This window comes from Vitis riparia, chromosome 14 (assembly GCF_004353265.1).
Source record: "Vitis riparia cultivar Riparia Gloire de Montpellier isolate 1030 chromosome 14, EGFV_Vit.rip_1.0, whole genome shotgun sequence".
In the NCBI taxonomy this organism is placed as follows: Eukaryota; Viridiplantae; Streptophyta; class Magnoliopsida; order Vitales; family Vitaceae; genus Vitis; species Vitis riparia.
The window spans coordinates 6204961-6218329 of record NC_048444.1 but is presented as its reverse complement, the minus strand read 5'-3'; the positions used below and the strand labels follow the sequence as shown (position 1 = coordinate 6218329).

At 24.5% G+C, this 13369-nt stretch overlaps 1 non-coding gene across 1 annotated transcript; it reads right to left on the bottom strand.

Annotated features, from left to right (window-relative positions):
* Positions 1–7019: 7019 nt before the first annotated feature.
* TRNAP-AGG lies at positions 7020–7091 on the bottom strand. Its single transcript has one exon. It is a non-coding gene; the product is annotated as a tRNA-Pro (tRNA).
* Positions 7092–13369: the final 6278 nt, after the last annotated feature.

Genomic DNA, 13369 nt, shown 5'->3' with positions numbered 1-13369 from the left:
TATTATTATTATTATTTCTTTATTTTTCTTGATTTGATTTTAATAGTAATTGTTGTTGAAATTGGGCTTGTGCATTTATGTTTGTTTGTGAGCTTTGGGCTTTGTTAATTAATATGGAAGTTGGGTTAATTTGTTATTGAAGAATTAATATGAAATTTGGGTTAATTTATTGTTGGTGAATTAATTTAAAATTTGTTAATTTGAGTTCGTGGTTATATTGCATTTGGTGATTAATTTGGGATATTTGGATTATATCAATTGCATATTATTTATTTGGACTTGAGTCTATTGTTAATTGGTTATTTGTTTGGGCTTATTGGATTGGGCTTGAAATATTAATTTCTTTAGTCATGTGTATTATAAATGTGGGTTTGTTAATTGATATGAATTTTTGGCCCACAATGTGGGTGAAATTTGATAGATGACTTGAATATTTTGATATGGGCTTGGCCAATTTGAATTAATTAATTTGGACATGAAACAATTGTGGTGTATATTAAATTAGGCTTAGATTATGAAATATTAAATTTAGGCCTAGTAGAATTTATTTTAATTTATCCAATTTTAGGTTTGGTTGATTATATTTGTATTTTTTGTTATTAATTTGGATGTTTTGGGTTAAGACCTATAGTAATTTGGGCTCATTTTTAATTGTTAAAATTTATTGGGCTAATTTGAAGTTTGAATTTGGGCTTGAATAATTATTTTGGACTCTACATATTTTTGGATATTTACATTTGAGCTATTTTTGTTTTTACATGGGCTCATTCTACAATCTTGTTGGTTGAGTACGAATTTATGACACGTGGAACACGAAACTTCATGGACGAAAGTGAGTATCAAAAAGTCGTAGGAAGACATTGAGTTTGTTGTAAGCTTATTTGGGTACATATTTTATTTCTCACTTTTATTTGGTTTTATTTTTATTAGTTCTTATAAATATTCGTTTGTATATATTTATTGAGTGTATACAAAATTGAACATCGAACAAACTAAAAATTTTGTTTAAATGAGATGAAGAATTCAATAAATATATTTTAATAAAATAATAATTTTAAAATATTCTTTTTAATAAAAGAAAGTGTTTTTTTATTTATAAAAATTCAGAAAAATGCATTTAGAAAAATCCAAAAGAATTGTTTTTAATAAAATTGTCCAAAAATTTCTTCCTTTAATAAAAATTGTCCGAAAATTATTTTGTAAATAAAGTTGTCCCAAAAATTAATTTTAAATAAAATTGTCCAGAAAGTGTTTTTTTAAACTAATTTTTTTCCTTAATTAAAATGAGATTAAAAGTATTTTTTAGAAATAGGGGATTTAAATTTTTTTTTTTGTTCTTTTTAATTAAAATTTCTTTTGCAAATAAACTTATGTCTTTTTAAATAATTTGAGTAAATCACTTTTTTAAATCAAAATACTTTTGTAAATAAAATTGTAAAAATTCATTATTTTCTAACAAAAGCGAGTAAAAATAATTTTTGTGCTCAAATTGAAATCTTGTGATAAATTTGTTTGAAACTATAAATGTGAATAACTTTTTTTGAAAATTGAATACAAATGAAATTGAGAAAATAAATTGAATTTTTTTTTTCCTTTGAAATTTCTTGAAAACTATTTTTTTATTATTATTATTATTTTATTATTTAGTTTAATAAATCATTTTTGCATAATTCTCTTATTATTTATTTTGTATATTTTTGTAATTAGATTTCATCATTATTTTTGTGTATATTGATTTTCACCATGACTTGTACATACTCATTTGCATGATTATTTTTCTTGATATCTATAATTAATTAATTAATTATCATAATTCCCTCAATTAGTTTAGTAAATGTCATATGTATATGAGCTTAGAGTGGTGTTACGACTCACCACCGTACCTTCCCGATAAGTAACCTGACCCCCGAACCCAGACTCGATTTTTCACAAACCTATTTTTTCTTTTAGGAGTCACACTTAGGGTTTTTCTTTCAACTTCAAGTCTTTTTCTAAAAATCAAATTTTCACCAAATAAAATAAAAAGCGAGTTTCGTCAGCGAATGGAAACACATCGAGGAAAATGCAGGGTCCACAATTTCATTTTAATTTATTTTTCTAAATTTTTATAAATTTTTTCATTATTTCAATTCTTTTCTTCAATATTTTTGTTAGTTTATTTTCTCAATTATTCTTATAGCTCTTCTATTAGTTTTTTTTCGATTTTAAATAATCAATATCAAATAACTTATATATTATCAATATTAAATAATATAAAATAAAATAAAATAAAAAGAAAGGAAAACCAAATACAAACTACATTGAATAAAACCAAATAAAGTCATTGTCACCGAAGCCCACTCCAAAACATCTAGGTTTGAATAATCATTATCAATATTAAAGTGATCAAATATATTATGATTACATCGTATTGGCTCTTCTGCAATATATTGTATTGCATGAATAAAATCATCGTAGTTTTTATAAGAATTAATTGATTAAAATGATGAAATAATCTTCAAATTTGTGAATTTAACCATTTTTCATATTTTTCATTTAAAAAATAACTCATTTCAGATATACATGTGTTTTATCATTTCAAATATTTACATATAAATTTTAATATATATATATATATATATATATATATATATATATATATTTTTACAAGAAAAAAATGTTCTCATTTTTATCAAAATAAGATCAAAAAATAATAAAGAGTTAAATTTTAAATTTTGGGTTTTCGATGACTTTTTTTTATAATATAATGTTTTTAATTTTCGTTTTTCTTTTCTTATTGACTCGAGCTTCCCTAGTAATTGTATATTTTCATTTTTTATTCCATACATTTTTTTTTTTTCTTACCATTTTCTCATTTGAAGCCGTATAACCTCCAAGTTCCATCTCTAATTCCAATCCTCTTTGGTATGGTTTTCCAACATAAGAATTGATAGCCATTATTGCTTGTTTCTTGTTATTTCTCATCATCCCCATTAATACGTTAGGTTAAGGTGGAGCCTATGATCACTGGTCGCCCACGGCAAATAGCCATCTTCATTGCCTTAACTGTCATCTTGCCTTTGCAATTATTGATCAACTTTAAATTGGTCATAAATCCTGTAGGGCTAGGAATGCTCTACTTCTAAGTAAGATATCCATGAATTTTCAATGTTTTAAATTTATTTATTTACTAACTTAATGCCTTATTTGATAACTGTTAACGAAAATAGTTTTTAAGAACAGTTTTTGAGAACCGTTTTCTAATGCTTTGTAAAATAAAACTCTATTTGGAAACTTGAAATGTTTTTAATCATTTTTTAATATTTTGAAACATTTTTTAAAATAATTTTTATATATAACACCTTAATTTTGATTATTCTACATATTTGTATAATTATTTTTTAAAATAACCTTCAGAAAACAAGTAAAAATAATAACAACCAACTAAAAGATACTCTCTAAAAATATCATGTTTTTTGTTCTTAAGAACATAAGAAAAAAAAAATAGTTTCTAGTTGTTAAACAATTTTTTTTTTTTAGAATAAAAAACGGTTCTCCAAAATAGTTACCAAACATGCCTTAAATTCCTTACCAACATAAAATTTTCATTTTTTTTATTTTCATAATTAGTTTTCATTTATTTTCCGTGCAAATTTTAAAAAAAAATATTTCATTTTACTTTTGTCATAACAACTAATTTATTTTACGAACTTAAGTTTTCCTAAGAAGTATTTCCTCCTGTGATCATCTACATGACAAACCTTTGTTTTCGATCCTGCTAGCATGATTGTCTAGTGGAGATGATCATTATTATTCCATCCATCCCACCAACTTCCTTATGTCATATGATGTCACATATATCATTTTTATTTTATTTTCCTAAATTTTCATTTTTCCATATAATGATTTACCCCCTTTTTATTTTTGTAAAATCATTTTTTTTTGTAAATAATGGTATATTTTTATTTTTGTATAATTTTTAGTTTTCTTTCCACACATTGTTTTTATTTTTATTTTTATTTTCATAATTTTCATTTTTTTACTATATAACATTTTTTACTTTCATTGATCTTCTGCTAATTTCATGTTATCGACAATCTTAATCGGGATGACTAACAAAAGCTTGATAACTATTTATTTTGCATCTTTTTTTATATATTATTAATTAACATTAGGAAAAAGATTGAGATGACGGTAACGTTACATTTGACAATTAATGAAAGGTCAAAAACCTTATATTTTGTATTTCTAATCATGTAATGTCAATTAATAATTTAATATTATGAAATGACGAGGTTAACTCTGACAAGTCCAAGGATGAAAATATCGGTAATCACGGATATATCGGTACTTCGATTTTACGGATATATAGAATATATCGGAGATATATCGATGGATATTGGAAAAAAATATTGGTAGACTTAAAATTATTAAAAACTCATAAAAATGTAAGGAAAACCTCATAATAATATAATTAGAAGTATAATAGACATTTTAAAGTTGTTTTATTGAAAAATTTGATATATATATATATGATATAATTTGCGATATTAGATATAATTATATCATGTTGATCTATAAAAAATGTTAATTTTGTAATTGTTCTCATTATAAAGTCACATAAAATATTTTATTTCATTAAATATCAATAATTTGTACACATTAAATTCATTAAATAAACATATTTCATATTCAAAATATATTAGTTCATGTTAATTAAATTAATTAAATAATTTAGCATATTAATTAAATTAATTAAATAATTTAGCTAAGTTAACTAGTTTAATTTAATTCTAAATGTGAAAATAAATCACAAATAATAATCTAAAATAAACATATCAATTTATAATTAAATAATCAAATTAACCTAAGTTAATTCAATAAAAATATAAAAATTAATTACAATTGAATGTAAAAATAGCATTAAATCATCCATATTGCAAACATACTAATTAATTGAAAATACATGAGCTAATTACAATTGCAAACAAAATTAATTACAATTTAAATTAAATATACCTTAAAATGATTAAATAATTGAGCAACCTTAATAAAAATTGGAGTAATGAGAGAGCAAATGAAGAATGAAAGAAAAAATGGATGAAATAGATGAAATTTGGGCTATTTATAGAAGAAATTTGGACCAAAATAGCTGTTGGAATATTAATTTACCATTGAAAATCAATTTTGGCCGTTGGATCAAAATCTGGGAGCAATCTGGCCGTTGGATTGTCATATTACCATTGGAATCACATCTAGGTCATCGAATCAACACGGATGTGATTTGGGCCATCAGATCACGTTGCATGAAGGAGGGGAAATATCACAAAAAAATCAGCGATATATCTCCGATATATCTCCGATATATCGCCGATATTTTGTCACCAGAGGCGATTTTTTCAAAATATCTCCGATATATCTCCCAGAACCGATATATCGCCGATGTATCGCCGATATTTTGGCGATATTTACGGAAATATCTCTCCTCCGATTTTTCTCCTCAAAATGTCGTGTCGCCGCCTCCCGATACAAGATATATCGGCGATATATCGCCGATATATCCCGATATTTTCCTCCATACTGACAACTACCAAAAGCTCAACAACCATATATTTTATATCTTAATTCACGTATTCTTAATTAATATTGAGTTTTGTCACATCATCTTAACTAGGTTTATTGTAAAGTCTTTATTTTGTACTTAATAGTTTTTTTTTATTTATCATTTTTAGTCTTTTTCTAGGTTTCTTAAATAAGAAATAATAATAAAATATAGGACTTATTCATAATTAAAGAAGGGGAAGCAAGAAAAATAATTTAAATTACCACTTCATTGAATCACATTTCTATTATAATAATATGAAGTTTTAGAGCCTCGACTTTGAAATCACATCATTTACTATATAACATTTTTTACTTTAATTGATCCTCCTTTGCTAATTTCATGTTATCGACAATCTTAATATTTATCAATTATTAATTAACATTAGAAAAAAGATTGAGATGATGGTACGTTACATTTGATAATTAATGAAAGCTCAAAAACCTTATATTTTGTATTTTTAATCATGTAATGTCAATTAATAATTTAATATTATGAAATGACGAGGTTAACTCTGACAACTACCGAAAGCTCAACAACCATATATTTTATATCTTAATTCACGTGTTCTTAATTAATATTGAGTTTTGTCACATCATCTTAACTAGGTTTATTGTAAAGTCTTTATTTTGTACTTAATAGTTTTTTATTTATTTATCATTTTTAGTCTTTTTCTAGGTTTCTTAAATAAGAAATAATAATAAAATATAGGACTCATTCATAATTAAAGAAGGGGAAGCAAGAAAAATAATTTAAATTACCACTTCATTGAATCACATTTCTATTATAATAATATGAAGTTTTAGAGCCTTGACTTTGAAGTCACATCATTTACTATATAACATTTTTTACTTTAATTGATCTTCCTTTGCTAATTTCATGTTATCGACAATCTTAATATTTATCAATTATTAATTAACATTAGAAAAAAGATTGAGATGATGGTACTTTACATTTGACAATTAATGAAAGCTCAAAAACCTTATATTTTGTATTTTTAATCATGTAATGTCAATTAATAATTTAATATTATGAAATGACGAGGTTAACTCTGATAATTACCGAAAGCTCAACAACCATATATTTTATATCTTAATTCACGTGTTCTTAATTAATATTGAGTTTTGTCACATCATCTTAACTAGGTTTATTGTAAAGTCTTTATTTTGTACTTAATAGTTTTTTTTTTAATCATTTTTAGTCTTTTTCTAGGTTTCTTAAATAAGAAATAATAATAAAATATAGGACTCATTCATAATTAAAGAAAGGGAAGCAAGAAAAATAATTTAAATTACCACTTCATTGAATCACATTTCTATTATAATAATCTGAAGTTTTAGAGGCTCGACTTTGAAGTTAGGATAACCAAAACTCTAAGACCCTGTTTGGGAGCCAAGCACCAGCAGGAGGTTTAAAAAGTCAAAAGTGAAATTAAGAGGGGGCATTCCGAGAATTGAACTCGGGACCTCTCGCACCCTAAGCGAGAATCATACCACTAGACCAAATGCCCTCTTATGTTGAATTTTCAACTTTATTTATATTTATAATTTTACATTACTTCACATAGGTAATTTGAAGCAAAAAAAAAAAAAAAAAAATCTTTTAAGCTACATTTAATCTCCAAAAAATTTGAGAAAAAATATGAAAAAAAAAAGGATTTAAACTTAATAAAAAAATTATCCATATGATGTCTAACTAATCAACCTAAGTTAAGGCACACTAAAGGTGCATATTAATTTTGATTCAAAGCACTCAATTACACTTAATGGAGGTTCTTTGGTAAGTAAGAAAAGAAATAAATGCAATTTTAGAGCTCATATTTATATTGGAAACTTAAAACAACTAGCAGGCTCAATTTAGGTTCGACCAATTTAGCAATCAGTTGAATTGGTTAACTAGTTATTAAGCATTTAACACTCTAGTAGGTGACCTTTGGGGTCATAGCTTTAACTTGTCAAGGTTCTGCCTTTAGTGGGAAGGTAATGTTATTTTACTCCTTAATTTGTTAACCCTAATTGGCTCAATATGTTCCCTATATTTTGAGAATATGATGATTTGCAAATAAACAATAGGGAATGATGGGTAAGGGCCTATTTTGTAATTGTTTTCGAAAATAGTTTTTTGTTTTTTATAAAAAAAAAAAAAAAAAAAAAAAAAAAAAAAAAAACTAGAAAACACTTTTGGTAATCAGAAAATTGTTTTTTATTTTTTGTTCTCAAAAACAAAAAACATAGGTGTTTTTAAAGAATATCTTTTAGTCGTTTTTTGATAATTATTTTAAAAAATAATTATACAAACATATATAATGATTAAAAATAACATTCTAAACATAAACAATATTTTTAAATTATATTTAAAAATATTAAAAATAGGTTAAAAACATTTTAGGTTTCATGACAGACTTTTATTCTATAAAATATCAAAATAGTTTTTAAAAAACAATTACCAAACAGGACCTCAGTTCCTAAAGTATTTTATAAACTCTTTAAACACGATTTTGAGATTATTTAAGCTTGAGTTTCATGAAAACATAAATCTATCCATTTTTTAGAATTTAAGATAAACTTAAAACATATTATGGATTATTCTCACAATAGTTATAACACACCATAAACCAATTACATAAGGTTCTTAAGGGTCTTCAATGTGTCCTAATCTTCATTGATTTGAATTGTCCATTGCTTGGTACGACTTAATTCTTCATAACCTAGAACTTTAATTTTATTAATGACACCTTATTTTATCATCGTCAAAACTGGATTATTGGGAATGTTGAACTAAAAATCCTATTTATTAAATATACTTTTTTATCCTTATCATCATAGATGATAAAAAATAATGGTGTAATTAGTATTTTTGTAATGCCCCATGTTAGATTTAAGGGTATGGAAACAAAATACTAGCCTAAAAAACACAAACAAATAACAAAATGAATAAAAAGAAAAACTTATCGGCTGAGACGTGACAAACATTGTCCTTAAAATAGATTCACCCTCCTCAAAGACGAACTCGGTGCATTAGGGTACCAATAATCTACCTTTAGGATTCAACAGCCAGATTTCGCCTTGGGTGCACTCTGTAAGCGAGATGTGTATAGCTCGGGTTTTTGAATAAATTCCTCCAAATAAATGTAAGAAAATACTCCTTGAAAAACTCTTTGAAAATTTGGTATACAAGTATAGAGATGGGTGACCTGCTTTTATAGGCCACTAACACAGTCCCAATGGGAATCTACTTGTAATTAGAAGATGACACAAAGTGGAAGGTGATTCTACTTATAAAAGGAATTAAACTCCACTAGCACAATCACAATAAGACTCTTCCCAAAAATATAATACTAATAGAATAAAATAAAAGTAATTTCCAAAAATAAAAATAGAAATTATTTACACTCTTCCTACAATCCCCCACAGAGTGTAAACGTAGTTTTATTTTTATTTTTATTTTTTGAGGAAAAAAGAATCCAATGCATCAGTACTGGTGCCCAAAGGCTATGAACCAGTCTTAGGACAAATAAGTATTGAATCACAAAACATGGTGAAAATAAATTTCTATGAACCAGTGTTTCTTTATGTAACTCAAGAGACTTTTATCCACATTGATTTTCTCAACTACACTACGAGTTGTACAAAATGAGTTGGCACAAATAAGTCATGCACCCTGCTTGGATATTCATGAGAGCTCTAGAGAACCTGCATAAGTTCTCATAGAAAACGGCCCCACCTCCACTCTCATATAGGTGAATCCATCAAGTATGTTTTGCATTTAAACATACCATCCATAAGGAATATGATATTTATTAAGAGTAAACACTCAACCTTAGTCAATGCAAAATACACTCTATCTACACCATAGGGATGGACTCTCATACAATTAGAGTTGATAGAGCACCTCAAGTCAATAAGTGATTTGTTATTACCCATATGAACCTACTTCATGGAAATTCCATTCTAATAGATTGGGTTACCACCACTCTTGACTTTTGTAATAGACATAAGCCTCATCTCTCTCGATGTTTCTTCCACTAGTTTCTTATTTAGTGGTTTGGTCAAAGGATAAACCAAATTCAACTCTAACCTCATAAATTCTAGGGATATAACCCCTGTTTCAAGCAGCTGCCGCACAATATTGTGTTTTAGGCATATATGCCTGTTTTTCCCATTAAATATTTTACTCTTAGTCTTAGCAATTGCAGCTTGGCTATCACAACGCATAGACAAAAACGGGGTTGATCTCGTCTATAAAGGGATATCTGCTAAGAGGTTTCTAAGCCACTGAACATTAGAACTTATTTTTTCTAAGGCAATAAACTTAGCCTCCATAGTAGACCGAGTAATGCAAGTTTGCTTGGCAGACTTCCAAGAAACTGCACTTCCACCAAGGATGAAAACATATCCACTAGTGGATTTCATCTCATCTTAATCTGAAATCCAATTTGCATCACTAAATCCTTCAAGGACACTTGGAAATCCACTAAAGCACAAACCATAGTTAATGGTGCCTTGCAGTAATGGTGTTGTAGGGTCTTTCGAAAGTAATAATAATAATAATAATGGGTGTAGTTGGTGGTTTGGAGTAATGGTGTTGTAGGGTCTTTTAAAATAATAATAATAATAATATATAAAAATGGGGTGTGGGGGTGGAATTGTGGTTAAGTGACAGTTGGATTATGGGACAATAAATAATAATAATAATAATAATAATAATAATAATAATAATAGTTTCTTGTATAGGTTTTAATTTAATTTAAGTATATAAAGAAATAAATAGTAAGGATAAGACTAGGAAAGAAAATGAATTTTACAATAATTTGGAAAGTCACCTAAAACTTTTAATAAGCTTAAATACCAAAATTGACCTTCAACTAAAACTTTTAAAATTCAAAGCATTTAAAACACTTCAATTGATTTGTCAAGACATTTATGGTGTGTGGGTCCCACATTTATTGTAATTATTGATATTCAAATTTTAAATCAAAATTTTGGGTTTAACCCTTACAATTATATATAATTTGTTATTTAAATTTACTATTTAAAACAAAAATACTTTTAAAAAATATTTTCAAAATATCATTTATTGTTTTTTATTCTAATTTTTAATTTTATTAAGAAAAAATAAGTTTTATAATTATATAATAAAAATGATGATTTTTTTTCATATATATATATATATATATATATATATATATATATATATATATATATATATAAAATAATTTTAAATTGATAAATTATGTTTTTGCATTAAATTCAAGGAAGATAAAATGTTTAATTTTTCACTATTATCTAAAAAGAATAAGAAAATGATGGAGAAGGTTTAATCATTTTTTATTTTTATAATAAAATAATTTTTAAAATTTATATGATTTTTTTTCTTTGCATAGTGTTTTTTTTTTTAATTTTCATATATAAACTTTTTTTTCTCAATGCATCATCGAGTGGATGATGTTAATATATTTGATATGTTGAATATTAATAAGGTATAAAAAGTGATCCTCAAGATTATTACTTTTATTATAAAATATAGGTATAACAAAATATGTTATAATTACAATATAAATACACTTACATTACAATAAAACCTAATTAGGAAATTTTTGAAATTTTTTATAAAAATGATAATTTTGTATGATCATACTATATTTCACAACATACCTATATCATAAATAATTTTTGAAACCAAATGAAATACTAATTTGAATTCACAAGACTCGTAATTTTTTTTTATAGATATATACAAAAATTATTAAATAATTTCAATACATTAGATAAATGTTGTTAATATATTGATACGATGTGTTAATACCAATAGGGTATGAATAAACATTTTTAGAATTATTACTTTTGTAATAAAATATAGATACGACATAAATGCATTATATTTACAATATAAATACACTATCATTACAACATATAACAACATAATTTAATTTATTTTTATTTAATTTTTTCACGTATTATATTACCTAATGAATAATTGTGAGTTATTCCATTTAATAGGTGTATGTTAGTCAATTGAATATTTATATATTATTCAATTGATGAGTGCTCGTAAAAAATAATTATTCATTATATTATGGCAACGAAGTTTTTAATTGTATGTTTCATATATAAAACGATATAATAACTTTAAGATATGGTTTTTATTTGTGAGATATTGAAAATTATTTTTTTTACAAGGTTCTTTAAAAAATCTCAATTTTTTGAAAAAAAAAATAACAAATTTTTGAACAATCACTTGATTGTTTAAAAGTGAACAACAATTTTTTCAGGTTGAGAATGTGTACTGTTAATTATCTATCAACCTGTACTTACCATCATGTATGGGTCACACATCATTGATAATATCAAATTTATTTATAAATAATATAGAAAACATATTTAAGGGTAAAATTGTCCTCTAAAAATCCTTGAGATGAGTGAGTCTTCCTTGTAATTATTCTTTTCAACCTACCCTATTGAGTAATTCTCCCAAAAAAAAAAAAAAAAGATATAAATACAACTATCACCTTATTCAAATTTTAAGCAATTGAAAGCAAAATGTTAAACCCTTAATTTAGCTCTAAAATATTTAAACCAAATGGTTGAAATTCTTTTAAAGATAAAAATATTAAAATATGTACAGAATAAGGTGGTGGTTTTTTTTTTTTTTTTTGCTAAATAGAAAAAGTCAAAATATTTGGTTTTTTTTTTTATTTTGACTTTTTATGTTCAATTAAAAATAACATATAGATGTCAACCAATATAATTAAAGTAAACTTGTTATTAATAGGTTTAATAATTTTGTTATATTGATTGATATAATGTTACTTTTAGTTGAATAGAAAAATGTAAATATTTTAATTTTTTTTATTCAGTCAAAAAATAAACATCACCTAAATATTAGTTGGACAAACTATTATTTTTTGTTAAAAATTTTTAATTATAGTTTTAAACTTTTATAAATATTAAATATGTTTGGTAGTTTAATTTTGTTTTTTATTTTAAAATAAGAAAATTTTGATTTTGAAATAAATTTTTATGTTTAATCTTAATATAATGAAATTACCAAGAAGGAGAATTGAATAAATAGTCTAAAAATTACTACTTTATTATCAATTTCAATTTGTCATTTTAAATTAACTATTTATTGAGAGCAGTCAATCTATTACATGAATAAACACAAGGATATAACATGAAAAAACTACTTCACAACTGATTTTTTTAATTTAGCAAATTTTGAATAAATTTGTATTTTTAATATTTTAAATAAAAACATTTAAAATTAAATGAAATTAAAAGGATAAAAATAAAAATAAAAATAAAAAGTCAGATAATAATTTTTTAAAATAGGATTAATGAGATAAATATGAAAAATAACTAAAAATAAAATGATAATATAAAATAAAATAGTAATATAAATTTATAATAAAAGATAAATTAGAAAAAAAATAATTAAGAAAACAAAAAACACGAATAAATATTGAAAAACCATGGGCTTTTTAAAAAAAAAAAAAAAAAAATCCTCGATTAATAGGTGATTTTTTTGCCCCATGTGCCCATGTTACCCAACACCAAAAAATCAACGATTTATATTTTCGCCGATATTTTAGCAACCCGATATCTTATATTACACCAATATTTTAACAAAATTTCCTGACATTTTCATCCATGATTTTATCAATATTTTAACAAAATTTCACAACATTTTCGTCCATGATTTTACCTAATCAAATATGCCTACTTCTTGAAATCTTATACTACATTCCTTTTCCATATACTCGATGCAAATCCCTTAAAGCCCCTATGA